The sequence below is a fragment of the Gallinula chloropus genome, assembly GCF_964237585.1.
Source record: "Gallinula chloropus genome assembly, chromosome: 1".
Taxonomy (NCBI): Eukaryota; Metazoa; Chordata; class Aves; order Gruiformes; family Rallidae; genus Gallinula; species Gallinula chloropus.
Genome location: NC_140085.1, coordinates 185,646,217 through 185,665,061, shown reverse-complemented (window position 1 = coordinate 185,665,061; position 18,845 = coordinate 185,646,217). Strand labels below are relative to the sequence as shown.

Genomic DNA, 18,845 nt, shown 5'->3' with positions numbered 1-18,845 from the left:
AAGAAAAGCAGAGCAAACATGCACAGACACTTCTCCAGATCATTCCTCCAGGCTTGTAGGCTTTGCAGCTCAAGGACTTTCCCAGCCAGAGGCAATGTCCTTATACTCAACAGCCCTTGGGAAATTTTTTGGCCATGAATTACTCTTATAAAATAGGCAGTTTCAGTAATTGCTATGGATGTCGCTCACTACCTGTGCGGAGAAACACCTCCTTTTGTTTGCTATGAACTCACCAGCTGCTAGTATTCTTCAATGCCCTTTACTTTTCACAAAGAATAGGAGAGTCTGCTCTTCACTTTTCCTTGGAACTCGCTATTTTATAAGTCTTTCACATAACCTTTTCAGTAACCTCTTTTCCAGGTTGAATAGTCCTACCTACTTAGCCCTTATGTAGAAGCTATTCCGTAAATTTTAGCAAAAGTTGCCATTTCTATTAAACTCTATATTTTCTTCTTCTATTACATCTTTTTAGTGAAGGAGGGGGAATAGAACTGATATTAAGTACAATATCCACAACCTGTGGAAACCACAGTGTAAGTGAGGGTCTCATACACCCTGAAGTCTTGCTCTTAGGCAAAATTTGGACAGAGCTGCCACTTTGAAACTATGATCCCAGAACATTAAGTCATTTGTTCTTAATGCAAAAGAACCTCTGCTCTTGCAGATATTTAATCAGTCTCCCTCTTAGCTCCAAACAACTTCTGGCACCTTTTTCCCCAAGGGGCTTTTCTTCTTCCATTGGTTATGGAAGCAAAGCTCTGAATAGACTCCTAGGAAACCTTAGTACTTCTCTGGGCTCCATGTCACAGTTAAGCACCTGCTGGGTTACTTCTAAGGTGCAGTTTTGTTGTCTTATCAACCATCCAGCCCGTGTTCCCTCCATACGTGTGTAACCATCCAGGCCTGTCTGCAGTGCTTTTAAAGGGAAGCAGCATGAAAGAGTAAGAAGGAACCACGTCTTTTGTCTTCCGGGTCAATTCTATCACAGAGCATGAAGAGGAAGCCAGAGTCCCTGACAAACATAGAATTAAAAGGAAAGAGGGAAGATGACCCCAGAGTGTTTTCTGTCTCTGCACCAGAACGCAGCACCACAGCACATCTCATAAATGTCACCCGGGGAAGCTGCTGGAGTGTGCCCTGCGCAGGAGCATCCCAGACTCTTTTAATTCAGGTAGACAAACACACCTGGCAATACTGAGTGTCTGTGAGCTGATCAAAGGATCTCTCCCCTCATTTTGCAGACACATGAAAATGCCCAATTTACCATATCATATCAGTATGACATTCTAGGCTGTTTCAGAGCCAAGCGACATGACAGCTTCCATGAAATCACAAAACATTAGGAGTTGGAAGGTGTTGCAGAATGGCTTGAGAAGCAAGGCCATGAGCCTATGGAGCAGTTGTCCAAGCAGTCACCTGTGCAGCTTAGTAAGACCAGGCCCCACTCCGTCTTGGTGAGAACAGAAGGGTCAACAATTGGTCAGCGTATTCTTGTGTATCATACAGCATGGTCACAAGATGTGGGAGTAGGAGGTGTGATAGGGATTCAGTGTTCCTGGGACTGAGAAAGAGACATGATTCCCAGGCTACAAGATGGGTGGAGCATTGTAAATGTAACTTTTAGTTAAAAGCCAATTAGAATATGACAAGTATAACACGTGGTAGGAATAGTATAAAAGGAAGTGTGTGCTTGCAATAAAGTTGAAGTGCTTTATCAATCACATTGATTGGCAGCATTCTTCCCTCTCATCGCAGCAAGAAGGGACTTCAAAAGATTATCTAGTCCAATCCCCCTGCCAGGGCAGGATCACCTAGACTAAATTGCACAGGAATGCATCCAGGCAGATTTGAATGTCTCCAGAGAAGAAGACTCCACAACCTCTCTGGGCAGCCTGTTCCAGTGCTCCATCACCCTCACAGTGAGAAAGCTCCTCCTTACATTCACATGGAAAAAATCTTTCTCTGCCCAAAAATATCTGCTCAGCTGTAAAGAGACTCCCACCACTGCTGCCCACACATTGTGCCCCTCTTTCCTTCAGTCCACACAAGTGGAATCGTTGAGGCAGCCTTCCTAATGAACACGTGAATTTCTGCTGTAGCTGTCCCACAGCCTTACAGATAATCTAGGATTAATGAAAAAAGCAATGAAAACGAAAACAGAAATGAATGAAAACAGAAAGCGCAATACAACTTGTGAGAGAGAGCGTATGGAAATGGAATACTGAATATGGAGCTGAGGTTAAAATATTTGAAAACTATGTTCTTTCTGTGCTTAAAACTGCCTATAGCCTAATTTTGAACAAAGCTCTTGTTGAATACCTTCGTTGGACTTTCTTTTTGGTGTTTGTGCTCAGCTATTTATGTTTGTGTTTGCCTTACTGCTGGCTTTCAACAGCAGGGATAAAAGCCCATCAGAGCACTAAGTGGCTGTGGCTATATAAAGACATTTAGAGGCTCTGGGTTTGTTGGGGTTTTACATTTAATTGTGTTCACCTTGAGAAGGAGAGTTACACAACCACTCTGCTGCCATGCAGATGGGATTTCCTACCTGTGAGCAGGAACTAGCGCATTTTCGGGGCCGCATTTACATAAAGGCTAATTAATGAAAGCAAAATCATTTGATCAGATACCCAACGTTCTAATGCAAGGAAACCCAGGCATTGTAAGTGATGCGGATTCCACCTTGATAAATCACTCACCTCCTTTCTCGTTGATTTAGAACTGTAATAAAAGACAATGGGCTGCATTTTTTTTTTCCCTTCCATGGAGTTGTAATGATTTACAACTGCTTTTTTATTTCCTTTCACACAGTGCCCTGAAGCTGCCTGCAACCTTTTCCCCATAAGCACTAAGAATTCAGATCCTTTCTTGAAGGGGAATAAATGTAGTATTCATCATCCAGCAAAGTGCTAATGGGTGAGGGGCTGTCCAGATGCTGGGCAGACACTGCCACCCTTCCTCATTTTGAAGATGGGTTTCCTTGTCCCTGCCACCATCAGTTTGCACTGTGGGAATAAAACCACCCCTTCCTCAAAGGGACTGCTCACAACCACAGAGCAGCCAGGACATGCTGGAAAGTGTCCTGGGACTGCTAATATGTTGCTGCCCTGTTATTAATTCATTTGCAGAAGCTGGGAATTGGTAGTGAATGGCCACCTATAAGCTAAAAGTCCTCTCCTTTGCAGCAGCTGTGGGAAGGGCAGCATGCTCCCTGGGGGCACCTTTGAAGATCTGAACCTAAAATTGACCTCCTGCTGCCATGGATTCACAGCAACAAGGCTGGGAAAGGAACACGGATCAAACCCGCTGATGTCTCTGGAGTCTGACTTCTGGCGGGAGCTTCAGCAGGAAGTCAGGTGGCAAGATCTGACCCAAATACTGAAAGACAGTAGTGAAGCATTTCCTTGTCCTTTTAACATGCTCACCCCTTTCTTAAGAAGTCTCTGTGAAATATTTTCAAGCACTAAACAAAGCAAGGCCTCCATCATGGCATCATACCAGACAGGGTAGAACAAATTATCACCTTCACTTGCTTCAGTCCTTTGTCTTACCCCTCCATCCCGTCGCTGTAGTCAACAAAGCTATTCCCATTAGAAGCCAAAGGGTCAACAACATCATACATTTAAGTCCATGTTTAATGCCCAAAAGAAGAGGCTGGACTTCACTGTAGGGACAAGAATCAGAGGGGGTTAAGCAGATCTGAATATCACAGGTCTGAGTATCAGATGGCTTTGATTTTTGGGTTTAAGGCAATGTCAGATTTTGGATTAAAGGTGTCTGAGTTTGTGAACTCCACAGATGGAATACTCTCGCTGGTAAGCAAAAGAGATGTGATGCAAGAGGGCATGTGTCCACCTGCACAGTGAAAAAACCTTGCCTTTCCCTGTATTTAAAGCCTGGTACACCATTCCAATGGTAAATAACTGTAAAAACTCAAAAATATACTGCTCAAAGTAGGAAAAACCTCCACCTCTACAGGAAGGAAAACCATATTCAGCTCTCAAATGACTGAGTATGGAATTGTTCCATAACATTGAATTTGCAATGTTGAAAACAAGTTAATCTAACGAACAGAAGACAAGGCTACAGGAGAGCAACTCATCCCTGTGCTGTTACTAATGATAAATGTGTGTGCTCTCAGCCTTGGCAATACAATGCACTCTCCCCAGATGAGTAATATGCTCAACCAACCAGCCCCGGAGACAGAAAATGGGGCAATTTATTTCATCTTTATTTAATGGTCAGAGAACAACACATTATAATTAAAGCAGGTCCCATCTTCCATGGTGTGCCCAAGGATTTTAATCACATGGTCCTTCCATGGATACACTGCAAAGCAAGAGGGAATTTCTGAGAAAGTTCATTAGTAAAAATTACCCTTTACAAATTAATTAAAATGTATGTACCAGGGCTGAGACTACAGCTTGGACCACACATTCTTGCAAGGGAATACGAAGCTTCTCAACTTCCTCCTGTGGTTTATGTAGGCACAGAATTAAAGATATCCCCTTCCTTTACAGGGCTGGTAGGCAGGCAAGGATGAGAACAGGTGAAACCTCCGAGCCTGCTGGCTGGTAACATGAGATGCTTTACTGCTAGTTCAGGGCAGCAGCAAATTGCTTGTCATAGAATAATGGCTTTTTCTGGGGAATGTTGATGGAAGCCATGGACACACGCTCACAGTAACACCAATGGTGTCCAGAACAAGGGTAGCACAGAAAACACAAGTATAAGGCTGCTAGTCTTCCTCAGCATTGGCCTTTAGGGTCTTGCCATTGACCCTTGGAATTTGATCCTTTATTTCATTGCATAGCCACTAAAAAGTATCTTCTTTCAAGAATAGTTTAACCTTTTTCTAGCTGCTAGAGAAAAAAACAGGGTTGGATTATCAGTTAGCTTTGCACTGGCTTCACGTTTGTTTTTGATTGCTCCCCATTACTCACTAAGAAAGACACAGGATGAGCCCTCCAATACAGAGCTCCAGACTAGGTGATAAAGGGTGGGAGAGGAGGTCTACAAATGTATCTTCATATACACTCACAAGAGATATTCACACACTTAGTTAACTGAATTTACCTGTAACTGTCTAAAATCAAACTTCTAGAGCAATTCAGCTGCCCAAACACATACAACCAGTGCCATTTTAGACATCTTCACAGTGTCAAGATATTTGTACAGGCATGGCAGCTATGACACAGGACTTACCCTCCAGAGTGTCAGCCAGAGGCCAAGAATACCCTAAAGCACATGATGGGTAGTAAAAAACCATGTTCTTGCCACCCCGAATGGCTTCCTTCATCTAAATGAGTTCCTTAGACTGTATGTATGGCGAATGGATAAGGGACAGGCACCTCTAGAAGGTGATTCATCCCATGCTGTGAGAAACATATCTTAGACATCAGTTTACAGTTTTAGCACTGGCAGCAAACAATATTCTCATCCCATCTCTTCTCCCTGGATTTCAGTGCTCTTCAGAGATACTGGCCCAGTTTTTTGAGAGGACATTTTGTAAATCAGATGACAGAACTAGTTCAGGTGAAAAATGATGAGGAAAAAAAGAAAGAATATAAAAGTTGTTCCCTACGGTTGTTTTCCCCCTCCCTCAAATTATGGTAATGCATTTCAATGCATACTCATATGAAGTGCAGTATTGGCCCATCAAGAGGAGAGAATACATGTGGAGAAGGAATGAGCAGCCAGAGCAGCAAATGCTTTAAAGCAGCACTGCTACAAAGAGAAATATTCAAGAATCCAACAGCTTTAGGCTAGATGTTTGACTTTCAGGGAGCTGGAGTCACCTGAGACAAAGCCCATCCCTCTTGTCAGGGAGCCTTGCTCGTCCAGGCACTTTGGACCATATAACCATTGCTTTACCTCTCACAGTTAGGGCTTCCTGTTAAAGAAGACATACACAAAGCAGAGTTTTCTTGTGGCAACAATGGGAGCTGAGGCTTTCCAAGCAATTTGGATGGCTGTTCTGGACAAGTTCGTTTCTAGCATCATTTGTCACCTGAGCACTTAACTGCAGCACTTGGGCTAAATCATTATTTATCAATGAAAATATGAGCTTCCCCTCAATTTCTCAGCTCCAGAGAGGCTGATGCAGTCTGACCATGTCACCTTGGAGTCTACCTGTTTTATTTCCCAACAGTATGCACTTCTCTTCCCATTCCATAAGAGGTGACTGAAAATGTCCATAAAGTGGGTGTCCAGGGCCTAACAAACTTGTAACTTTTTTTGAGAACACTTCATTAGTCTTTGATAAGATGCAAATGATTTTATTGACCTGTAGTACCAGAGTCCACAGTGCTTATGGGTTGTTTTCCTACACAGGCTAATGATGGGAGAAGAAAATTTGATTTCTTACAATACTGTTTTTCACACAGCAAAGCTATGGGCACAACGTTGCCATCAATCATGGGCGTTGCTGAAACCTTGGTTCCATTTATATAAATGGGACCACTGCCAGCGACTTCAACAATAAAAAAAGTGATTGGAAAATTCCACCAAACTACTCTTTCCTGCAGAATTTGCTGATTCATGATTTTTTAAAACGTTTCTTATAGGCAAAGTTTCAGAAAAGTCCAAGGAACTCATCACAGGAGTCTGAGATCGGGATTTCTTTGGTCACTAGCAATTCTGAGGTTTGCCATGGGAAAAGTCAGAAGATACTAAGGACCCTTTGGGCTTCCAGCATCAACAGGAAAAATACATGGAGAGTTGTTAAAGAAATTCTTTTGTTTGTTATGGGGAGTTGAAGGCTGAAGGGCTTCTCTGAAAATATCCAGGGTTTGTAAAAGCATGGAAGACCAGTATTAAAAAAATAATGGTTATTTGATCTAATTTATTTTTTCTGCCAGTGGAAAAACAGATCCTTTCAAAAGTTGAATTGTTTTGATATTGCTATGTATTAAGACAAAGTGTAACATTTCCAGCAACTGGTCCTTCAAAATCCCACAGAAACTAAAACAGTACCCTGAGTTTATCTCCTCTGATTTCCTTTTTATTACAAGTTTTCAGTTTTACCCAGATACCAATGCAACATTCCAACAACGACTCTGCACAAAATAGGTATAGTGATATTTGCAGGAGAAAAAAAAAAATAACCCCAGTAGCAAAATTCAAATCTCCTCTATAGATTAAGCATAGGACTTTAGTGTTGTGCCATGATCAATTTACAGAGAAAGTAGACATCATACTAATGACCCTCTTCATTGAGTTCTTTTACACAACACTCTGCAGGAAAAAAAAAGTATTGGATATCACAAACATATTTCTCAGTCCAGTGGAGGAGATGCCTACATTTCTGATGTCTCCATCTCTCCGAGCCAGTCAGATGTAATCTGGAGGCTATGCAGTTCTATATCTGGCACAGTGCTTGAACTAATTACCCACAGAGACATGGCAGTTTTGCAATTTCCAAGTAGAGATGGAGACTCTTTGCTTGGCTCAAGGCTGCGCCTTCTAACCTTTCTGCTCATTGGTAAAAGAAAATCGGTAGAAAAAGTGGAAAATGTTGCGACATATACAAATAGCAGAGAGAAATGTAACTTTGAATGGCTCCACATTGTGCAGAAACTTAAAAGCAAATATCTCACCTGGCAAGGGGGTTGCATTTTTTAGTGAAATGCTCATAGGAACAACAGGCTAGACCTATTTTCCAGGAGTTTAAAGAACAGGCCAGCAGTTTTATATTTGTCTCTATGCTTTTAAACCAGTAAAGTCTCCTCATTTATGTTCTTCCTCCAGTCACACACTGATTTTCTCATTTCCTGAAAGCCAGCTGAATTCAAGTTTTTATTACATTTACTGGGTGGCAGCACTTCTAATTCTATGGAAGAGACTAGCTTTTCACACACAGCTACAGAAAGGTAAACTACACATATACATCTGTGCTGTGGTTGGTATAGACTAAGATGGGACTCACCTTACCTCTCCACAGGGTTATCTTCATCTAACCTGCTCACCTAATCTTCCTTTATAGTCTGCTGAGAGGAGAAGTTTCTGCTCCAAAGCAGGGCAACTAAAACCAGCCAGATGAATCACAGCCCAGAATTGTCCACTTCTTCCTCTTGAGTATAGAGTGTTTAGACAACTGTTTCAGACCTAATCATTGTGCTGTAAGCATTCAAAGCTGCGATGATGAGTCCCAGCCCTAATATTTTGGCCCTATACTTTTTGTAATCTACTTACACTGTTTCTAGACTCCACCTCATAGATCTACGATACATTCCACCTTGCTCTGGTATTAGATACACTGAGCATAAGAAAGGAAACCTGTGAGTAGTTTTATGTCATTAGACAGCAACACATGGGTCAACTTCTAATACCCCTCTGGTTTGGCAAGAAAGCAAGAAATACTGTGTCAAGGCCTCTGCAGATAGAGAAGGGAAGGGTACTTCTTAGATCCTTCTTTACTGTGACTCACCATATCTGCAACCTCTCTAAGGAGGTCCTGTCTTGTGGAAATACCCTGAAGATCAGCAAATCATGAAGGTGGTGTGGAGAAGCTAGGCTCTGCACCTCTCCCGGACACTGATCTAGCAATAGAGTTCATACCTAGAGGCATAATAAAAGGTAGGATCTGTAGGAATAGGTTACCTACCTTCTGCCCTTTCTCATTCAAGAGGTATGTAAATTTGGGCATCTGAGGATGTAAGGGAATTTATGTAGCTTTTTGGTGCCATCGGAAAAAGCTATTCATGCTTCCAAAGCAATTTTTTCAAAGCTGTCAGAGCTTGGAAACTTTTTCTTTTGAAAGACTTTTCGAAAACAATCTTTAGAAAGTGTCATCCCCAGGCTTTAATTTCTCAATCACATGATATGTCTGTTTCCAACAGCATCTACCACGGTGCTTTCTTAAGTGCTATCAATAAATAATGGATGACTCACCCATTGCCTTCGTTCTTTTTAAAATGCATGAAGAGGCTCTGAGCATACCAAAATGCCACAATGTTTGTGATGTCCTAATGGAGTCCCCACTTACATCAGTCAGAGACAGGAAGTCAGGATTGTGCAGTGATCCAGGAAAGTGCAGTGATCAGCTGAGGTTTCCAAGTATAACATTAACATCACATCACAAGGCCCAGGAGTGAAATGATTTTACTGTATCATGAAAGGCTTTTCCTGAGTTCTCTGAGGCTACACTAGCCAACCCTTCAAAACAGCTGCATTCTGGGCCTCAAGTAGCACTGATAGGTACCAGCTTACAATGACACTCCTCTTGCCAAACTTTAGTCATCAGAAAGTTGGCTATTTAATCTAAGCTACTTATCAAGGCTTCCCCTACAATCAGTGAAACAAAATAGGTGCCTGCAGTGAACAAAATTACTCCAAACTATATAAAGCTTGCTCAACAAGATGCTTACTGCAGCAGCAAAAATGGCTTATAGAATTTCCACTCCCTACCACCCTCAGTCAAGTTTTTACATTTTTATGGTCCAGTTAGGTACTTCTCAATTGTGCCATTGCAGCTTTTTAAAGCCAAGCACTGATCTGACCAGAATAAAGACTCTTTGTGTGGGACAGTCCCTAATCATGTAATTGGAGTACTGGTGAGGTCAGTATCCTGAGTTGGAAAGAACCCATAAGGATCATCAAGTCCAACTCTTGGATCCACACAGGGACAGCCAGGTCAGAGCATGTGACTAAGGGCATCATCCAGATTCTTCTTGAACTCAGTGCTGTGACCACTTCCCTGGGGAGCCTGTTCGAGTGCCTGACCACCCCTCCCAGTAAAGAACCTCTTCCTAATATCCAACTAAAACCTCCCATCTCATCTTCCTGAGATTGTTTAGAACAAATGCTCTGTTTAATCAGAATCAGTTACAGCAGTTTTTCCAAGAACTGTGTCCGGTTAGGGTTTGAATACCTGGACATGGTCCTGGGTAACCTGCTTTAAAGCATGACATAACCAAACTTCTCACCCAGTGACTATGTAGTGCCTGGTTTCATGAGTAATTTTGCAACTGTGGAAATATGCAGTATGGGCAAGTACTGCGGCCCAACTCTCCTCACTCTCCTCACATACCACCAATGCTACCATTCTGGTAGGGGCAACAGCAGCAGAATCAAGGGCATGATCTAGCTAAAAAAAATAATTGTTATGTTTGGTAGTGCTCATTTTCTGTTTGATGATTTCCCTGGCAAGTTCATTGTGCAAGTATAGGAGCATTGCACTGACATGGAAATAGGACGGAAACACATGGTTGTAAAGAAAGACTAGACCATCCTGTCAAAGAGGAGGGAAGATGACCCAGACCTTCACCTTTCAGTGTTAATTAGCCATTAAATCAGCTCAGCTGCCTGTGAAACCATATCCTTAATTTCCATAAGAGTCTCTTATGAGGTTAAAAATAAGCCAAATATATTCAGTTTCCCTCTTCTAGCATGGTCCCAGCACACAGCACATCTAAAGGAAGGTGAATTGCAAATTCAGGAGCAGAAGCTGCTTAAGCCAGCTTTGCCATTGAAGTCGGCATCTCAGCAAATGAAACCTTTAAACGCACCTTTTTAGGATTAAATGAATTGCCCTTTGGAGGTACTTCTTTCCCTCTACAGAGACTAAAGGCATATCCTAGATAACTAACTTGGATTAGACAGATAGCATGTAGACAGCTACAGGCAGCTGAGATGAATCACCCTCCTGTGGTCGTATCTTGCTGGTAAGAAAGCTTGGCCTTCAAATACTCTTGCATTTCACACATTTCACATGGAGAGCTGAAATACCCCGTCCCTTAGCAACCACCAGAGGCCATTTATTTAAACTTGCAAAAGCTTTTGACCAAGTCTCTCACTAGAGACTGTTATGAAAAATGAGTAGTCATGGGATAAGAGGTAACATTTCGTCATGCATTGGAGAGGGGCGAGGAGACTGAGATCAAAGAATGAAAATAGTCGGCTTGCTTTTACTGTGGCAAAAGATTAACAGCAGGATGCCCACAAATTCCACGCTAGATCTGTTGGTTATTGCATTTATTAATGAGACAGAGGCAAGAGCAACAGTTAGCATTGGCAAAATTATTTATGCTTAACCTTTCAGCAATAACCAAGCTATAGGAAGGAAAAGTGTAAGAGATTTTGTATCACGTGTATGTTCACAACTGACACAGTTTTGACAGTGATCTTCCCATTAGTACCAATGTGGAGCATCCAGAACTGCTTTTAGATGCACTGGATGTTACTGGTGAGAGGACAATAGATTAAATTCACTGACAGCATCAAAACCAACAGTCATTTGTTCCTGTGTAATGCTGAAGTAGGCCATTTAGACAAAGACATGAGACTTTGTCATGGGGAAGGTCCCAAGAAAAACGTCATTGGCTCTCACTCTAGAATATAGTATTTAATGGAGTGCTATTTAATAAAGTCACATTGTGAAGTCTCAGGTGAAAGCCAAACTGCTTTGCCTTCTGCTGGTTTGCCATCTAATCTAGGTGACAGACTAGCCCAAGTCATTCACAGCCAGCATCATCTTTTCTACTAGTGTCTCACAAGCTTTACCTGCTCTGGGAGAAATAATTAAGTGTGGCTTGCAGTAGTGTTCATAGGCTGGGCTAGCCTCTAAAGCTCATGATATGCCTGTGACCCCAGGAACGCAGTTTTTACAGATGAAACAGCCCATCGCAAGGAAAAATCCCCATGCAGTTCCTGAAGCTGCAGAACCACTGCTACACAGCAATGGCCAGTCTATTGATGAAAAATGGCAAAGTAATAATGTAGAGAATGTTTTCTCCCCTTAATGCGGTTAGACACCTCTAAAGCATTTCTTTCAGAGGCAAAGACAATAGCTGCAGAGTTGCCTATAGGGTATAATTAATCCTACATCATATTAAACCACAGGTGTAACAAAGTTGTTCCAGAATCCAGAACAAAAAAAATTGCCAAGCTTTCTCAAAATACAGTCTGCAGGTGGCTACATGAAACCTTTGCACTAAAATGATAGGGCTTTGCCATCTGAAATGCATAAGCCTATACAAAATCTAACTACCTGCTGTAAATTGAAGCACTATAAAAATAAAATTGAACAATTACCTTTTGTGGGCAGTGTAGATTGAGCTATATATCAGGTTTAACATGAGTCCAAAGCAGTAAAGTTCCACCAAATGCAGTTGAAAGGGCTCTGGCCACTGCCCTATTTAAACTTTGGACTGGGGGTACAGATGGGGTTCAGGTGATAGAATTATCAGAGGGATTGTGGCAGTGGCAGGGGGCAGGGAAAGCCATTGTGTCATCACATCTATTCAAAAGCTTGAAATGACTGGAGGAATTTCAAAATGAAAAAAAAAAAAAAAACCCTACAGAGAAGCCACAAATGATGAGACCCAATTCCACTGTCAGATGCATGCACAAGACTCCTACAGATTCCAGTGTTCTGGATGAAAGGGAATGAAAGTGCTCATGCTTATAATAGTTCTTCTTTCTCTCACTCCTTCCTTTGATAGCTCTCCTTAAGCAAAACTGGGACTGAACAAAACCATTCTTCTAAGAACAATGACAGGACTTTAGAGATAGTTCTCTATTGTTAGCCAGCTCTCCACTAATTCAGAAGGTGCCTCAGTTTGTTCTTTATCTTGGTTTGTAAATTACACGGATGATCTTACTTAGGTAGACAGTTGTGGTGGGGAGTGGTGGAGTTTTAGGGGGCAGAAGATTTCTACTTTCAGGCCCTGGGAGATTCTCTGTGGCATCTCACCTAGCTGAGTAAAAGTATTTTCTCACTGCAGGAGCACACACCTTCCAAGGCATTAGCTGCAATCTTGTCCAATCTTGCAACAGAGATGTTTAGTGCACATCTACAGAGAGGTAGGCATACCCCTGAGCTCCACTACTTATGTTATGAGTTGAGCAGACTACTATCTGCTCTGACCTGCAAGCCCTCACAGCCACATGACTGAAGTAATGTGCTTAAGCTCAATCTTCTTCAGTCAATATACTATAAAACAAGGCATGTTAAACTCAAACACAACCTGACACTAGAGAAGCTTTATGGATCCTGAAGACATCCAAACCAGAGTGAAAGCACAAGCCTTCATCTCAGCCTAGTCTGACTTACATAAAAGCATTCTTCCCCTCTGCTGAAACCCAATGAGAGACAATTAACCCAAGGAAGGCTTACTCGTAGGAGAAGAGATTGGCAGAAACAGGCCTTGTGAAGATGAGATGGCAACATCTCTATTGCATGCCAGTTTAAAACAATTCCCACCTTGGCCCTGACAGTCTACCTTCAGCTGGGAAAGCCCCTGATCCCCCAAAGGACTTTGTCGAAGACAACCACCACAAAACAAACACAAGCTACCACCCATAGTCAGCTGCAGGCAACTTCAGCTTCTGCCCACATTTATGATAATATTTCTATGCCAAAGTATGCAGTATATTTTTTTGTTATATCTCTTGGCCAAAGATAATGAAAGAGGGGAAAAATAAAATCACTGTGTGCATGTTAACACTTATCATCGCTTAAATCCCACATGGCACCTAAAATTCCTCTCTCTCCCCAGGCTTTTGGTTTTTCAGGATTAGGCTGATCTGGAAATGTTTTCCCATCCTCAAGAATTCCTGGGATTTCAAAAATGCTTCCTGTTTCCTTTAGAATTATCTCAATAGTGTTTCCTGAAAAATCATGAAATGCAAACACCAAACCCCTAAATACTCTTTCTCTAGAGTAGGCAGGTTGGTTACAGATTTTATCTTGGTTAGAAAACTGAAACTGATGTCCCCAAGCCAAATGATTTAGACCAAAGACCTGAGCCAGAGCTTCTCACATCTGATTCTGATGAAATGAATGTGTGTTTCCGCAGAAAGCCCCCCAGCCACCTCAGCTTACTATGCCTCTCATGCCCTGATGGAGGCAGGCAACTATTTTTACATCTGCTTTACAAATGAATCAACAAAGATGTAAGATTGAAGTTTTAACTTCTCTAGTGTCATATTGGAAGATAATGGTAAGGAGTCTTCTCAGCTTGAAAGATGCTAACCATGACTTTGTGACCCTTTTAGAGACAATTGCTGCTGGTAAGCACTGTATGACAGTGACCTCCAGGTAACCTGCCGTCAAGCACAGTTTGACTTGGTCTCCATGACTGCAGAAGCTCCATTGAAGGTCATTTTAATGAGCCCAGATCTGGGAATTTATGTTCTAACACAGCCAGTGGGACCATGCCACCACCAGTGAAGGGCTTCACACTGCGGTTGGGGTTAGACAACTTGTAGCAATGTCATCTAAGCTAACAGGCAGCTCCCCTCCCCCACCTCCAGTAACTTGTGCCTGCCACGCAGACAGCAAATGCAGGGAATCCAATGACGTTTCTTTTTTCCCTTCCCTGCTGATGTTTTTTCCAGCCACACCAGTTGCCCAGCTCAGTTCACTACAAAGTTTCACAAACATAGGCCAGCTGAGTCCAGGTTCACCAAGAGCTCCGGACAGGTACTGTTCGATGCCAGTGAACAAGAATTAGGTGAAGGCTTAGATGCCTCAAATGTGTTTGAGGTACTTAGAAATACAGGACTGTTTTATTTCTGAATAACAGGGTAGATTCTAAAATACAGTAGACTCTTGTATCATATCTAGCTTTGGGAGTCACCCTGAAGTATTTTCTATTACAACCACCCCCTCCCAGAAACCCATTAAATCTAGCAAATGGTGGTAGAGTCTATGACCTGCCCCACAAAGAATGGGGTACATAACAAAAGTTGTCTGAGGTGCCATCTTGCTTGTTATGGGTTTAGGTAACAATTCTCAGACCTATAATAAGCACATTCCAGTGACTACATCCTATCAGAGTTTCTTCTGAAGATACTTTTACAAGAATTAGTAGGTTCCAGTATTATTACAACTATTTAAGACTGCGTTTAAATGCCTCAAGCTCAGGCCTGAACTTTTTCTCCCATGTAGGAATGTAAGACCTCAATCACACCCAGTGAGAGAATGCACTTCCCCCCCCACTTAAAAATCCATAATGCCATTAAAAATGAATACGTTGTTGTTAAATAAATGCATGAAGCTCAGATTAAAACTGTTTGTATTTCCTGCCCTCTGTCAATTATTAATATTGTCCATAATAGAGAGATTAATACCTACACAGTGGGGGATAAACATCCAGAAGACAATATAAGCTTTCTCTTTGAAAAGCGAATTATTTGCTCAGGTTTCACACCCAACAGGAAACAATTCTGAAGCAAGGACCCTGCTTCTGCACCACTCAGCACATGCCTGAGCAGAGCAAGTTGCTGCTCAAAGTCTGGTCACTGGCAAGGGCATGGCCCATCAGTCGATAAAGCCCATGTGTTTGCAGCCACAAAGTCAATATGGGAGGAGAAATGTATTTCTGAGAAGAACCCGAGTCAGAAGCTAAGCAATTAACATTGCTTTCATGCCCCTCTGTAATTAATACAGATCAAAGAGGACCTGAAACCGTCAAATTTCACCAGAAACCGGAGACAGGAGAGGAAGCACCAAGATTGCGACTCCACAGCGGGAACAAAAGCACCTATTGCACCCACAGGCAGGAGGCTGTAACACTAACGCAAAGCAACCAGCACAGAACTTGGAAATGAAAGCACAGAATTTTAACACACCGAGTTCTGTCAACATATGGACCGTGTATTAGAAAAGCTGTTGTTTTACAAACAAAGCCAGCAAGTAGTGTTTATGCTAATACCACTTGTATTTATTATTCAAGGATTTGATGAGGGAGAAAACAATATGAGATGTTCATTCTATGGGCAGAGACAGTAAACACAAAATGTATATATTCACGGAGAGAGGGAGGGAGAAAAGGAAAACGCGTCTCAGTTCTTTTGATTGCATGTTTACAAGCTGATTCTCTCTATTTCCATGCCTCAGCTGTATTGGTACCAGTATTTTGTTTCTGCAAAGAGTGTTGCATTTAAATTCAGGAGTGATGAATTTCGTGCTTAGTGCTACCAGGTGAATGTGTTTTGATTTTCCATTTGTTTGCTCACGAGAAACTAACAGACACAGGGTGCTCTGCAATTAAGAAGCATAAAACTGGGAAACTAGCTGAAAAATAAAGCAGACAGCATTGCGCAGAACACGACCAACAAGCAAGAAAGGTTAACTCAGAGCCATGAAAGCCACATGCAACGGCCATACTCCTTTAAAGACAGTAATAAGAAGCAACAAGCACTTGTCCTCTGCATTCTTCCCTTTCCACAGTTGAGTCTGAAAAGTGACGCCTGTGTGTGCCACACTCACAGGTGATATTAAGGGTAATAAAAATGCCACAACTACCAATCAGCAAATCAGTATAGTGTATGTGAACCACAGAACAGGAGGGAATCATAGGGCAGGGAAAATTCCCACCAGGACATAAAGGACAATAAAACAGAAACTGCTTTTGGCTGTATCTGTTGTTCCTCTGTTGATTCCTAGCCCTGGTGTTGTTTTATCTTTCTGCCCTTTTTGATCTGCAAGGTGAAATTCTCATCTGCTCCATGATATTCTTCCACTGACTCCACGGAATCATAAAACATTGGGCTGAAAGGGACCAAAGATAGGATCCAGTCCTTGTGCTGAGACAGGATCAAACATATTTTATAATTTGTGCTAGTTCCAGGAATCTTTGGATTGGCAGGCAGCTCCTAGGTTTAACTTTGATTCCATCCTTTTATGTATGGCAAGTCCAATGTGTGGTTTTTTTGTTTCATTACCAAGAACCATAATGGATGACAGGCCCTACTGGGATCATTCCATTTTGAGGATCATTATCAGGGTCTATTATTATAGAGTTGCATTAGCTGCTGTATACTTCGTGTTGGATCAAGTAGTGGGCTTTGTTGGCTTATATTGTTTCCTGAAGATCTGACCACCGTCTGTACACACCAGGAGACTAATAATGGGGTTTATATTTAGTGAATAATATGTTGTTTGGCACATCCACTGACTTCCATGTACAACAAATAAGCATCACAGCAGTAAGTGATAAATTAGTCAGATTAACCCTATGCTTTGCTCAAGCATCTTGCCACAGATAATACTAATAAACAAGATAAGAAATAAAAAGATGTTTAAAGCCTTTAAAATAATTCCTATTCACTGGGCTTCACAAAAGACTGTAATCAGTTACAAAGTGAATCTTTTACATTTAGACATGAGTAGTGGTTTCCTTATGATCATCCTGCCTACAAATGAATTCAGACCCACTGAGAGGCTTCAGTGGTAGAACTCCTGAAATTTCCACTGAGTGCTGCTGCTGAATGTTTGCATGTATCTGATCAAAAATTACCATGAAATATTTCTGATAAGCGTTTGGAGCACGGTAAATTGCTAAGTGTACCAGCTTAAAGCAGAATACAGCTTCTTGTCACAGTGATACATCCAAGCAGCTATTCCAGATGAAGAGAACTGTATAATCAGAGAGCTTCAGAATCAGGGAACAACCAGTTGTGTCACATAACCTCTGCACTCCTGTCTGCTGCCCGGGCTAAAGACAAATGCACAGCATTTGGTGCGTGCCTGCCCATGCCAATGGCTGGCGCTTTACCTGCCAAGTGCTCAGCCACTACTTTTTCCATTAAACTGCATTTCTCTTTTACTCAGAACAATGCTGCCTACTTTTATGAAAAGCTTGAAAGAGGCTTCATCAGATAAAGCACAGTGAAAGTACAGCTGGTTCATTCTTGTCTCTTGTGAAGGCTAGCAAGAGAGGCAATTTTAAGGCTGCAGTAGAGTCACTTTAACCTGGCTTAAATCCAGGCTGCTCAGAAAGAGGTCTTCTGGCACTTCCCTAGCTCTTCTTTCCAGCTGCGTCAAGGTTCTGGCTCTACTGTTCATATAGCTGCATGGCAGGATTCACCAAGTCAAATAATACTGTTCTTTTTTTGTTCTTTTTGGTTGGTTTTTTTTCTGGACAAGTTAGCTTTCAGCTGCATCACTTACCTAGTATGCTCAGCAATGCAAGTTTATGAAAGCTTGAGCTGCTCAAAGGAGGTGACAATAGGGAGCCACCTGAAACAGATAAGGTGGCTCTGACACTCTCAGAGGCAAAACTGATGTCTCTGGGATGGCAGAGCCTGTGTAACCACAGCTGAATGTTCAGAAGGCAAAATTCCATAATGAATGTAGCCTTCTCAGTGACATACTTTCCTCATGTAAGAAGGCAATCAGCTATCTCAAAAGAAAATATCTACCTTTTAGGTAAGGTTTTGTATGATGTGATCATCTGTAGTAAGAGAAGACTAAACTCAGTGACACAGGAGTTTCAGTTCAGTTTTACAATCTGATTACTACCTATTAATAATACACCATTACTGACTTCAGGATCAGTGTTTCATTCTAGTAATAGCTGTACAATCTCCCAAAGACCGAATATAATTGCAACCCACTAAATAAAAGAGGTGTAGGAACTAAGCTGGCCCACTGACTGTCTCCACTGCTAGTGTTAATGCATCTCCTAGCTCTGTTTTTCCCAGCTCCAACCAGTCTTGTCCAAAATAAACCCACTCTAGAAGTCCTAAGTATCACATATACAACCACTTAACACCATTTAGCTTGGAGGCCAGACCATTTAGCAGGCACAGAGACAGAAAATCCCTGCCTGAAGAAACTACAGTCTAGGGTCCCCATTACCTGAGAGCCACGCCAGTGGGGGTACGGCACCTCTCTGAAGTCCTGGGAGCCCTGTGGGGGATACCGTGAAGTGTGGGCTTTGGACCAAAACTGGAAACTAGGACCTCAGCACAGGCCGGGAAACAAATGGCCTGTAAATCTTTGGGGTACAACAGGCTTGTCCACAGGAAAGATTTGAAGGAGAAAGGAATTAAGAAGTACGGGAGACAATGGAAGGGGGAAAAGTGCCAAGAAGCAAAAAAATGAAGAGGCAGGA

At 42.0% G+C, this 18,845-nt stretch overlaps 1 protein-coding gene across 1 annotated transcript in view; it reads right to left on the bottom strand.

Moving 5' to 3' along the window:
- The window catches only part of LHFPL6 (LHFPL tetraspan subfamily member 6), a 147,177-nt gene that overhangs the window by 67,823 nt on the left and 60,509 nt on the right, over positions 1 to 18,845 (bottom strand). The gene's annotated exons all lie outside the window — the stretch shown is intronic.